A 12,969-nucleotide genomic window follows, 5' to 3' on the forward strand; every position below is an offset into this window, starting at 1 on the left:
GGGATGGTTCCCACGTCTCCAAGACACCCAACCCAGACGGGATGGTTCCCACGTCTCCAAGACACCCAACCCACACAGGGATGGTTCCCACGTCTCCAAGACACCCAACCCACACAGGGATGGTTCCCACGTCTCCAAGACACCCAACCCAGACGGGGATGGTTCCCACGTCTCCAAGACACCCAACCCAGACGGGGATGGTTCCCACGTCTCCAAGACACCCAACCCACACAGGGATGGTTCCCACGTCTCCAAGACACCCAACCCACACAGGGATGGTTCCCACGTCTCCAAGACACCCAACCCACACAGGGATGGTTCCCACGTCTCCAAGACACCCAACCCACACAGGGATGGTTCCCAAGTCTCCAAGACACCCAACCCACACAGGGATGGTTCCCAAGTCTCCAAGACACCCAACCCACACAGGGATGGTTCCCACGTCTCCAAGACACCCAACCCACACAGGGATGGTTCCCATGTCTCCAAGACACCCAACCCACACAGGGATGGTTCCCATGTCTCCAAGACACCCAACCCACACAGGGATGGTTCCCATGTCTCCAAGACACCCAACCCACACAGGGATGGTTCCCATGTCTCCAAGACACCCAACCCACACAGGGATGGTTCCCATGTCTCCAAGACACCCAACCCACACAGGGATGGTTCCCATGTCTCCAAGACACCCAACCCACACAGGGATGGTTCCCAAGTCTCCAAGACACCCAACCCACACAGGGATGGTTCCCATGTCTCCAAGACACCCAACCCACACAGGGATGGTTCCCAAGTCTCCAAGACACCCAACCCACACAGGGATGGTTCCCAAGTCTCCAAGACACCCAACCCACACAGGGATGGTTCCCACGTCTCCAAGACACCCAACCCACACAGGGATGGTTCCCAAGTCTCCAAGACACCCAACCCACACAGGGATGGTTCCCAAGTCTCCAAGACACCCAACCCACACAGGGATGGTTCCCACGTCTCCAAGACACCCAACCCACACAGGGATGGTTCCCAAGTCTCCAAGACACCCAACCCACACAGGGATGGTTCCCACGTCTCCAAGACACCCAACCCACACAGGGATGGTTCCCACGTCTCCAAGACACCCAACCCACACAGGGATGGTTCCCAAGTCTCCAAGACACCCAACCCAGACAGGGATGGTTCCCACGTCTCCAAGACACCCAACCCACACAGGGATGGTTCCCATGTCTCCAAGACACCCAACCCACACAGGGATGGTTCCCATGTCTCCAAGACACCCAACCCACACAGGGATGGTTCCCACGTCTCCAAGACACCCAACCCACACAGGGATGGTTCCCAAGTCTCCAAGACACCCAACCCACACAGGGATGGTTCCCACGTCTCCAAGACACCCAACCCACACAGGGATGGTTCCCAAGTCTCCAAGACACCCAACCCAGACAGGGATGGTTCCCACGTCTCCAAGACACCCAACCCACACAGGGATGGTTCCCATGTCTCCAAGACACCCAACCCACACAGGGATGGTTCCCATGTCTCCAAGACACCCAACCCAGACGGGGATGGTTCCCAAGTCTCCAAGACACCCAACCCACACAGGGATGGTTCCCATGTCTCCAAGACACCCAACCCACACAGGGATGGTTCCCATGTCTCCAAGACACCCAACCCAGACGGGGATGGTTCCCAAGTCTCCAAGACACCCAACCCACACAGGGATGGTTCCCAAGTCTCCAAGACACCCAACCCACACAGGGATGGTTCCCATGTCTCCAAGACACCCAACCCACACAGGGATGGTTCCCATGTCTCCAAGACACCCAACCCACACAGGGATGGTTCCCATGTCTCCAAGACACCCAACCCACACAGGGATGGTTCCCATGTCTCCAAGACACCCAACCCACACAGGGATGGTTCCCACGTCTCCAAGACACCCAACCCACACAGGGATGGTTCCCAAGTCTCCAAGACACCCAACCCACACAGGGATGGTTCCCACGTCTACATGAACGCTAGACGGGGTTTGTTCCCACGCCTACAGGGAAGTCACACGGTTTGTTTCCATACCTACGGGAACGTTAGATGGGGTTTGTTCCCACGCCTACTAGAACGTTAGATGGGGTTTGTTCCCACGCCTACTTGAACGTTAGATGGGGTTTGTTCCCACGCCTACTAGAACGTTAGATGGGGTTTGTTCCCACGCCTACTAGAACGTTAGATGGGGTTTGTTCCCACGCCTACTAGAACGTTAGATGGGGTTTGTTCCCATGCTTACATGAACGTTATAAGTGGTTTGTTTCCACGCCAACAAGAACGTTAGACGGTTTTCTTCCACGCCTACAGGCACGTTAGACCGATCTTCCCACGCCTACTGGAACGTTAGACTGGCTTTGTTCCCACGCCTACAGCAACGTTAAACGGAGTTTGTTCCCATGCCTACAGGAACGTTAGTCTGTTACCACGCCTACAGGAACGTTAGACGGGGTTTGTTCCCACGCCTACAGTTACGTCAGACTGTGTTACTACACCTACAAGAACGTTAGACGGGGTTGTTCCCACGCCTACAGGAACGTTAGACGGGGTTGTTCCCACGCCTACAGTTACGTCACACTTTGTTACCACGCCTACATGAACGTTCAACGGGGTTTGTTCCTACGCCTAAAGGTATACTAAACGGTTTGTTCTCATGTCTACATGGACGTTAGACGGATTGTTCCCACGCCTACATAGGACGTTAGACGGATTGTTCCCACGCCTACAAGGACGTTAGACGGGGATTGTACCCACCTCTATAAATGCGTTAAACGGGGTTTGTTCCCACGCCTATGGGGACTGTAGACCATTTCATCCCATGCCTACAGGAACGATAGACGGGGTTTGTTCCTACGCCTACAGGGACGTCAAACGGCTTATTCAAACGCCTACAGAATGGTTAGACGAGGTTTGTTCCCACGCCTACAGTAACGTTAGACGGGGTTAGTTCCCACGCCTACAGGATCGTTACAGCGTTTGTTCCCACGCCTACAGACACGCGAGACTTTGTTCCCAAGCCTACAGGTTATACGGTTTATTCTAACTCCTACAGTAACGTTAGACGGGGTTTGTTCCCACGCCTCCTGGAATGTTGGACGCGGTTTGTCCCCACGTCTACAAGAACGTTAGACTATGTTCCAACGCCTAAAGGAACGTTAGATGGAGATTACTCCCACGCCTACAGGAACGTTAGACAGGTTTTGTTCCCACGTCTACAGAATCGTTAAACGGGGTTCGTTCCCACGCCTACAGGAACGTTAGACGGTTTGTTCCCACGCTTACATAATCAAACGGTTTCTTCCCACGCCTAAAGAAATGTTAGACGGGGCTTGTTCCCACGCCTACAGGAACGTTAGACGGTTTGTTTCCACGCCTACAGGAACGTTAGACGGTTTGTTTCCACGCCTACAGGAACGTTTGACGGTTTGTTTCCACGCCTACAGGAACGTTAGACGGTTTGTTCCCACGCCTACAGAATCGTTAGACGGTTTGTTCCCACGCCTACAGAATCGTTAGACGGTTTGTTCCCACGCCTTAAGAAATGCTAGACGGGGTTTGTTCCCACGCCTAAAGAAATGCTAGACGGTTTGTTCCCACGCCTTCAGGAACGTTAGACGGTTTGTTCCCACGCCTACAGGAACGTTAGACGGTTTGTTCCCACGCCTACAGAATCGTTAGACGGTTTGTTCCCACGCCTTAAGAAATGCTAGACGGGGTTTGTTCCCACGCCTAAAGAAATGCTAGACGGTTTGTTCCCACGCCTTCAGGAACGTTAGACGGTATGTTCCCACGCCTTCAGGAACGTTAGACGGTATGTTCCCACGCCTTCAGGAACGTTAGACGGTATGTTCCCACGCCTACAGGAACGTTAGACGGTTTGTTCCCACGCCTACAAGGTTCTGACGCCCATTAATCAATATGAAGGCAATGACGCCCAATAACAGCAACACTTTGACGCCCATTAATTGAGGGTTATAACACCTTCAAGTAAGGGGACTGAAGCGTTTAACGAAGGGAAAGTTTTGGCAAAAAATAACATATAAAATTAAAATTTTTAAGTTTCACCTCTTTAGGTTTTTGACTTTCCAATGGAAACCATTCTGGATAAGAGTCTGACTTTCACCTGGACACTGACCTATAACTGGTTATAGGTAACATGAGACTGGTGTCCATCCTCATAAGAACGAAACGAAAAAAAAAAATAATGAACGTACCTTTTGTGGAGCGTAGTGAAGCGGTGTGTGGCGATGGTGTCCCACGACGAGCTGTTAAACATCACTTACCTGTAATACAAAGACGAACATGAGACTTACAATTCCCCAACACTGGTGTACATTTCTTACCCCCTGAGCAATATGGCACGAGTCCTGAGCACGAAAGTACAACCCTTAGGTATGATGGCACCGGCTGAGCTCAAGGGTCAGGCCAAAGGCAAAACGAAATCGTCCCCAAAAATTGTCTCGTCGTGCTCGATGGTCGTACTCTTATGCTCAAGGGCGGTACAGTTACGCTCAAGCGTCATAAGCGTCGTTCAAGGTCAGTCGTTCTTAAAGGGTTAATATTCATACATACAATTCAACAATAATGTTAAATGCCATAATTATTTACACATCTTCAACACCAGAGCGGTTGTGAAACGTTCACAGAGGCAGTGTTAAGAAGTGGTGGTTGTGGTGTCATGACTGTTTCAACAAGGTGATGGTAGTGTCATGTATCAAAAAGCAGTGGTGCTGTGTCAGGTGTCACATAATACTGGTGCTGTGTAAGGTGTCAAGTAATAGTAGTGGTGGTGTCAAATGCTAATAGGCGGCAGTGTCATGTGTCGAGTGGTGGTGATAACTCAAGGGTGGTGCCATGTATAAAGACACGGCGAGTGTCTCATGAGATTGTGGGCTGATTTCGTGGTGATGTAAGACGTCATAAGGTGGTAGCGATATCAAGTGCGCAGGGTGGTGGTCGGTGTCATGAAGTGAAGGTGGTCTGGTGGCGAGACATGACTGTGGTAGTTTCTAGCATCAAGGTGGTGCTGGTGGGTTAAAGTGGTCAGATGTGATACTAGTGTGTCAATATACTGTGGTGGTGCCTGGTGTCAAGATGTGATATTGTTGTGTCAGATGTCAAAAGGTGATGGCGGTGGTGGCATCAGGTGTCAAGAGGAAACGGTGGTGGTGTCTGGTGTCATGAGTAAACAGTGGGGGTGTCAGATGGTGATGGTTGAGGGAGCACCAACAGCAGGCCAGGTGGTGAAGAAAGCACCAACAACAGCAGGTAAGGTGGGGATGGAAGGACCAACATGTCAACTCACCTTAACCTGAAGGAAGATGATGCGTGGGCGTCCGACACTCCTGCCCAGGTCCACCCGGGGGTCCTGTAGCAGGGGCGGTCCGCACTGCCTGGAAAATTAAGAGCAAACCATCAACACAACATTTCAAAACATGCGCACGGTTATAAGAATATATAGAAAGCATTTTGACATTTACTACAAAGCCATGAAACAAGCTAAAACTAGAAATTCAGTGAGTACTAGGAACTCACTCGCCATAAACGTTACCCTTCTTAAGTGGATAAATAACTTGTGTGGTGGTAACATTTCACATCGTTATCGCTATGTCGTTATAAAAGTAACATTTCGGCATACGCCTTCTTTGCCGCGTCCGAAAACTTTTCTTCGTTACAGGAAGTTTTACACAGTGTTGCCCCGTCTTCTTAACCTTTATATGTGCGATGTCTTTATTGCTATGAATGTATGCCTATACACACACACACACCAACTTATGTCAGATACCCGTGCTACCGACTACCACCTAGAGGAGGATGAACAGCTGGGTGTACTGCGGACCAGCTGCCACGACCTGACCCAGGTTTGATCCCAGGCGAACCGTGCACTCGCAGTCAGTAACGCTAACCGCAACACCACGAAGGTACTGAACCAATTCTCCCAAAACCTGAAGAATACTTAGTTTCCTATATCCGTAAATTTACATTAAGAGTTTTATGCTAATGAAAGGATGCACGTATTTTTACTAAATTAGTCTAATCCCTGTCAAATCTTAATTCACTACAATCTGTAAGCAATATTCTTACGTTTATCGTTAAGGCCTTACACTTGCCTCTTCCTCCTCAGATCTGCGTCATTCTAGAACATGTCTGGAACATTCTAGTAACATGTTAAACAAGTTACGTAAACGTACATGCAAAGACAAAGGATGAACTTCAAAAAGTGAACAAATGCCGCCAACTCCTCAGCAAATGTGTCCAGTTTGATTACATGACTGCCTTACTGCGTGTTTCACGAGATAACTCACTGGTGTCCGTCCACCTGCCAGCATAAAGGCGTTTGACCAACTGGTGCCTAGTCGGCAACAACGTTAATTCCCTGATGCCGACAAACTATCGAAATTGTGATCAGCACCAGTGGATCAGAGGTAATTTTGCCGAAAGGTATAACAACCACTTAAGGTAATCTATATCAAAATGGACTTTACTGTTCAAAGGGAAATTTACAAAATCTTGGAACATATCTTGAATGACAAAGTACTTCTGTATGAAATATCCGATCGACTGATTTCAGCTCAAAATGAAAAAAGCACCCGGCCTACCAATCCGCTACTACAGTACAAGCATCATCTTGTCACATTTTCTCTTTAGTTTCATCAATATATTTACGCTTACAACTGATGATGGTTAACAAAGTTCTTACTACTGGTTACCTAGCTGAAAAATGTAGCAAAGATGAAACCGGCAAACCAAATCATCGTAATTCCCACTTAATCTCTTAATAAATTTTAATTTCTAAGCAATAATCTTACAGAGATATACAAGTGATGTCATACGCTTACCTCTTCTTTCTTCATAAAGACCTACAGCACATCATAACGCACATTTGTCGACACATGTCATCCCGCACACCTGCATCAAAAAGACGTCAGAGCCGGAATGACCGGGCGACCGACGTCACGTGACACATGCTCGCCAACTTTTCCGCTAAGCATGACGTCATTTGTCTGCCCCGCTTTTTATTCATACTTTCAAAAAAGTCAAGTTTAGATACAAGTGGTATTGTTTTACACTAAAAGATAATTTCTATTATCAACTGATGCATTCAGAATTGCTTAACCAAATGTAGGCACAATCCTGTACTTTGAACTTATCCGTTTATAAACCGAATCAAGATTAAGTCCATCTTGAAGCATTGTTTCATTGTCCTGTCATGACTTGAATGACAATTTTTGTCTTTGTTTTTATCCAAATATTGATTACGTTCCTCTAAAAGTACAAGGCATTTAAGGCAGTACTGAGTGTCATACTTGGGAAAATACTTGATGACGATTGATACATTTTTATTTTCGTGAAAAACTATTATTACAGGCTTTCGAACATGGACAATTGCGCCAAATCCGTTCAAACAGCTCATATTGAACGCGACATAATTTTTCAACATACAATGCTGTGGAGTGCATCAACTTTTCATATGTAAAACAGAATCTATTTTAGTCTTGAAAGAACAATATTAGTACCTTATTTTGTTACTTTATAAGAATAATGCAGGGCTACCAACATAATCACGAATGCCTAAACTATGTAAACAGAACTGATAATTTTATTAATATATAAGGTAGTGTTCTTTATCTCCCTTACATTTTTTTTTATATAATTTGTATTAGTACACATTTCCAGTTGCATTATATACACTCAAAAGCATCTAACTAAACATTCTTGTGTATTTAACTCAAACTTCTTGAGCGGCAAAACGTGAACAATCTAGTTTTAGTGGTGATTACCGATAACGTTGCCAGAAGCTTGTCGTTAGCATCCTTGAAGTGAATTGAAAAAGACATAATGCCGGTATGAAAAGAACAATGATAAGTTTAAAATGTATTTAAACATTTGAGTTCCTTGGAGTAATTTATACGTCTATTACAAACAGTTGCTTCACAATTCAGCTACTGACTGTCTTGGTAAGAACTCGTTAGATTGACCATTAAGGACGCGTATGACTAACCATTGCAATCATCTTTTCTACGTGATCAAGTTACGTAGTTGAATAATTTCATTAAAGTAATTACACAGTCATTAAACGAGATGAATAATGAAGGTGAATATATAAATTGCTTCACTTACGATCAATTTACACCTCGCATATTCTCAGGATCTTTTTGTTGCTCTTTCCCTTAACTGTAGCGTATAGCACATTACTGCCTCAGTGCAGGTACATCTGGGAATCCAACATGAACCTACCTGACCCCCCCCCCCCCCCCACACACACACACACACAGCCTCAACCCCTGACGAGCGAGCCAACATGACACCTAAACTGATAGCGAGGAGGAGGTAACCCAAGTCTCATACTAAAGTGTTGGCATCTAATCAGTTCAAAGGACTTAAATGAGGAAATGGAGGTCATAGTGCTAAGGCACCACACCTGGCACACCCTAGTTTCACTAATTACCGCAAGCCAGGCGTATTCCCGCCATGTTAGTTGACAGGGGGCTGTACGTCACCGCCGTGGTCAGGGGATCCATAAACACAGACTCGCCTGCCACATTTGCCGACCAGTGATGATCTTAGATGAAACTTGCTGTCTGCTGCAGGCAATGATATACTAACTCAACGATCACTTTCAACGGAAGACGAGACTGTTAAGTTTCGTCTGAGCTCTGTTATGTTAACACTGACCCACGTAAGTCCAGGTGTTGTCAGGGTAACACACTGACCCACGTAAGTCCAGGTGTTGTCAGGGTAACACACTGACCCACGTGAGCCCAGGTGTTGTCAGGGTAACACACTGACCCACGTAAGTCCAGGTGTTGTCAGGGTAACACACTGACCCACGTGAGCCCAGATGTTGTCAGGGTAACACACTGACCCACGTGAGCCCAGGTGTTGTCAGGGTAACACACTGACCCACGTGAGCCCAGGTGTTGTCAGGGTAACACACTGACCCACGTGAGCCCAGGTGTTGTCAGGGTAACACAGCACTTACTGTGTTGTCATCATCCAGTGTCCTGTACTTTCTTAGAACATTATCATCTTATAAAGGTTATCACACGAAAGCCAACATTCTGAGACTTGTCCCTCACGAGGTTGTCTGAAGGGGAGAGCAAGGCGTTCCTATCTGTCATGTCACACACGATATCATGTCTCTCATCAGCCTCTGCGTCATGCATGACGTCATACCCCTGAACAACACGTACGTCATGCATGACGCCATAACTATCAATATGTCAGCCACAAGTACAGCTGATCCTGGCATAAAGGTGAACACTAGCCTTCCACCATGGTTTTCTCCCACACGACCAGTCTATGGTTCTCTCTCCAAGTCGACCAGTGTGCCAGAGAACTGGTCGATAGCAATACCGGGATACATCCATTTCATCTTTCTCAAAAATCTTCATAACTTTAAAGATCAAGATATTAAAATCTTCTTCCGGGGTATTGATTTCCGACCCCCGTTTCAATACCCAGGTCCTGGTTCAAACCCAAATGCATCCTCGAGCCAACCTCGTCTGTTGGCTTCACCTGCAGAGGTGCTGGCGTTTGTTGTACACTTTCTCCCATCATCAGTTTTAGAGTCAACAAAGTCTTCTTTGTTTTGATAAGACCAGTGAACGATACTTCAACGGCTGCTGTATGAGACGTTTTCCCGGCAGCAAGCGAGCGTCCTCCAGGCCGGACCTACGACGTGCTATTCTTTGAAGATATGTTTAGTTTTGTATGTTAGAAATTCTCCTTGCCTTAGCCTGGCATTGAGCCTTCGTCTTTACACAACATTTCCCCACTTTCTCCCTGAGAGAGAGAGAGAGAGAGAGAGAGAGAGAGAGAGAGAGAGAGAGAGAGAGAGAGAGAGAGAGAGAGAGAGAGAGAGAGAATCACCTGTTGCCGCCGACGGCCGATCCCTGTCTGCATATTTCATGATCCCACACTTCATCCGGCCTGCCTGGCCCCCACCAGCGTACTCCTCTCACACGACTTCTTTTCCTTCCTAAAGCACACTTCATACTGACCTGAGGGCTGGCGAGCGAGGGTTACAACCTTCTTGTTCCACATGTTCCTGAACACGACGCTTCACCCAACCCTTCAGAACTGTGGTCCACCACTGACCATGGTGATCTGCTGCCCTCTGACCTGACCCTCACTGGTCAAGGGTCGTATCGTCCAACTCAAGAGGTTTACATCCCCAGTTCAAACTAGTTTTCGTCAGGCTAACATTTTTAAAGCTTTACTGTGTGTGTACGTACATTTATATACATATATACACTGAGGTACAAGTCGATGTCCCGGGACAGTGTACCAGGAGAATGAGCTTGTGTCCCAGGACTAAGGTTGGTACGCCTTGCCAGCCACCAGCCTGGCCAGCCACCGACAGGCCGTGGTTTTTTGGGGAACAGTAAGTTGCGATGAGATGGCTGAAACTTTTATTAAGAGATTGGAAACTCTGGGACAAGGGTTCGAACCCTGGCTCGTGGACCAGAACCTTGGCTTGTGGGTTCGAACCCTGGCTAGCAACTTGCCTTATATAATGACTGACACCTGTTGACCCTCGCGCTTCTGGTCATTACTATCAAGTGACCAAAATATACATCCGTATCTTACTCAAAAAAATCCAATATGTCCTGACACGCTATTTTTTTTTTTTTTTATCTTACCAAAATTTCAACAGCTTGTGTGCCAGACTCATTATAATACAAACAAATCATGTGTTGGATTTTTAACTTCCCTCGCCAGTTCCTCTGACTTTGTGCCACGAGAGCAGACTACCGTACGAGAGAGCCTTCACTTCAGAGCCCGGCAATGCTCGACTGTTTATCTTATGTTTGTAGAGCAGGAGAGGAAGCCATACTACCATCACATGGGTGAGCTACATACTGATATATCTTGGCTACTTAACGTGTCACTGGTTTATGGGAGGAGATGCTTGGTGGCAGAGTAACGTGCTGGTGATGATGATCTGCCAGCATGGTACTTCCTGCTTGGGTACTGCGAGGGTTACTTAGTGACGACGGCAGCGCGGTCAGCCAACACCTCGCTAGCCGTCAATTGTCACTCCTTTGGTCCACGTTGCTGTCTTTCTGCCTCACCCACACGCAGGCTGCTGACATTCAGTCCACAACCATAAAACCTCTCCATATGACAAGTAACATGTGATGTCTCTTTATGCGGTGAGCGCTCCGCGCTGGCCCTGCCTTTCCGCCAAGTTTCACAAGTGTTCTCTCTCTCTCTCTCTCTCTCTCTCTCTCTCTCTCTCTCTGCCTGTGTCTCATCCGTCTATTCGTACGTAGTTATTCTTATATTGAGCCAGAGAGGCTCCTCACCTCCTATAATGCGAGACGATGATCCAGACGGAGGAACACCGTGTGTGTGTGTGTGTGTGTGTGTGTGTCAGACGCTGCACGTCATCAGGTTCTGTCAGTCACTTGGCCAGGGTAAGATTGCCTTGGTCTTGTGTTCCATGGTCACCTTGAGCACAGCCCAAGTGTGCCATACATCTTCCAGGAACCACTTGAGTGTGACAACATTGCTTCTCAGTCAAGTAATATCTTCCAAAGACCACTCAAGCATGACACCATTGCTTCTTAGTGTCATATGACATGACCCAAAGACCAGTTAGACTATGAACGTTCAGGCAGACATAATACCACTATAACCGACCGACAGATACCTTAGCTCTGGACGAGAAGGTCTGGAAGAAAAGTTGGGAAACAGACACTTTTGTAATGTAAAGCAAGAAAGGAAAATACGTCCGTCCCGTGTTGCTGTGAGTTATGAGTCTCCATGATTTACGAGTGTGTCCTGCGCTCATAAAAGTTTACACACTCATTTATCTTGGAATAAGCAAAAATTTACAAGAAATCCTTATGGGGTATTTACATTCTTTCTAAAATGACTTAAGCATATTCTTCTGTTTTCTCATGGAGAGACAATGATAGATGTGTGTGCGTGTGTAATTACTGTATGTATGTTCCCGGGAGTTTTACACTTGTGTTGCCTCGTTGTCTTGACCTTATGCAGGTACCCATTTTATCGAACAGCCCCAATGTGAGGATGAACAGGTGGGTGGACTGTGGACCGGCTGCCACGCCCAGTCTACTGATCATATAATTATTGATGTATTGCACGATAAGTAGGCTAGGGATGCTCATGTAATGGCCTGTGTCAGCTTGGATGGGCTCGATGCGGTAGTGGCGCTGAAGTGCACCTCATAGATGAGGGATATCTGTTAGCAGGAGGTTTACTTGATAGATGAAGAGAATCGGGAAGACCGGCGTGGTGAGCGCCTCAAGCTTGACTAGCAGTTCAAAAGGAACTGTGGGTGATCTTACATGGCCTTACATGTATGTCTTTTCTAGTCGTCCTTGCTGAGTGAGGGAGGAGGACCAGGCAGGGGAGGCAGAGGTCAGTCAGGCAGGGATGAAAGTTGTGTATATGTGCTTGAGCACGAGCGTCCAAGTGTCTCGGGTCTACAAAGATTGTAATGACAATTGATGATCTAATGAAGGCAATGGCGTCTTTCCCGTTTAGTTAATCGTCCTCGGTGACAGAGTAACTAAACGACCCGGAGCCTAAGATGAGGTTTGGTGCGGGGTTGATAATGAGGCTGACGGGTATGACCGATCTGAGCGTAGTTGATGATACTGGTGTTGGTCCAGTTCTGCAAGCTGTTCAGACGTTCTGAAGGACAATATGTTTGGGAAAACTGTTGTCAACGTTGATACCAATGGTAGAGTAGTCGACTTGATTCCATGAAGTGGGCACATCCGTCAAGACATCATATATAAGGGTAAGGAAACAAGGGTCCCATCTTCACGACCAGCAAGATGCCAGAAATTGCAAGTTGAAGATGACCCGTCAGAAGCGTGTCATTTTATCAAAGTGACATCCTCCTGACCGCTGCTACCCACCGCACCCGTGTGGTCGCCCCACAACAGCTGGCGT

General features: G+C 47.3%; 1 long non-coding RNA gene across 1 annotated transcript; it reads right to left on the minus strand.

Annotated features, from left to right (window-relative positions):
• Positions 1-1,940: 1,940 nt before the first annotated feature.
• LOC139759213 (uncharacterized) lies at positions 1,941-7,076 on the minus strand. The gene is made up of 3 exons (XR_011715017.1): positions 6,876-7,076; positions 5,342-5,429; positions 1,941-4,319 (listed from the first exon to the last, which is right to left on the minus strand). It is a non-coding gene; the product is annotated as an uncharacterized lncRNA (long non-coding RNA).
• Between the last annotated feature and the right edge of the window lie 5,893 nt (positions 7,077-12,969).

Source organism: Panulirus ornatus, chromosome 32, assembly GCF_036320965.1.
Source record: "Panulirus ornatus isolate Po-2019 chromosome 32, ASM3632096v1, whole genome shotgun sequence".
Classification (NCBI taxonomy): domain Eukaryota; kingdom Metazoa; phylum Arthropoda; class Malacostraca; order Decapoda; family Palinuridae; genus Panulirus; species Panulirus ornatus.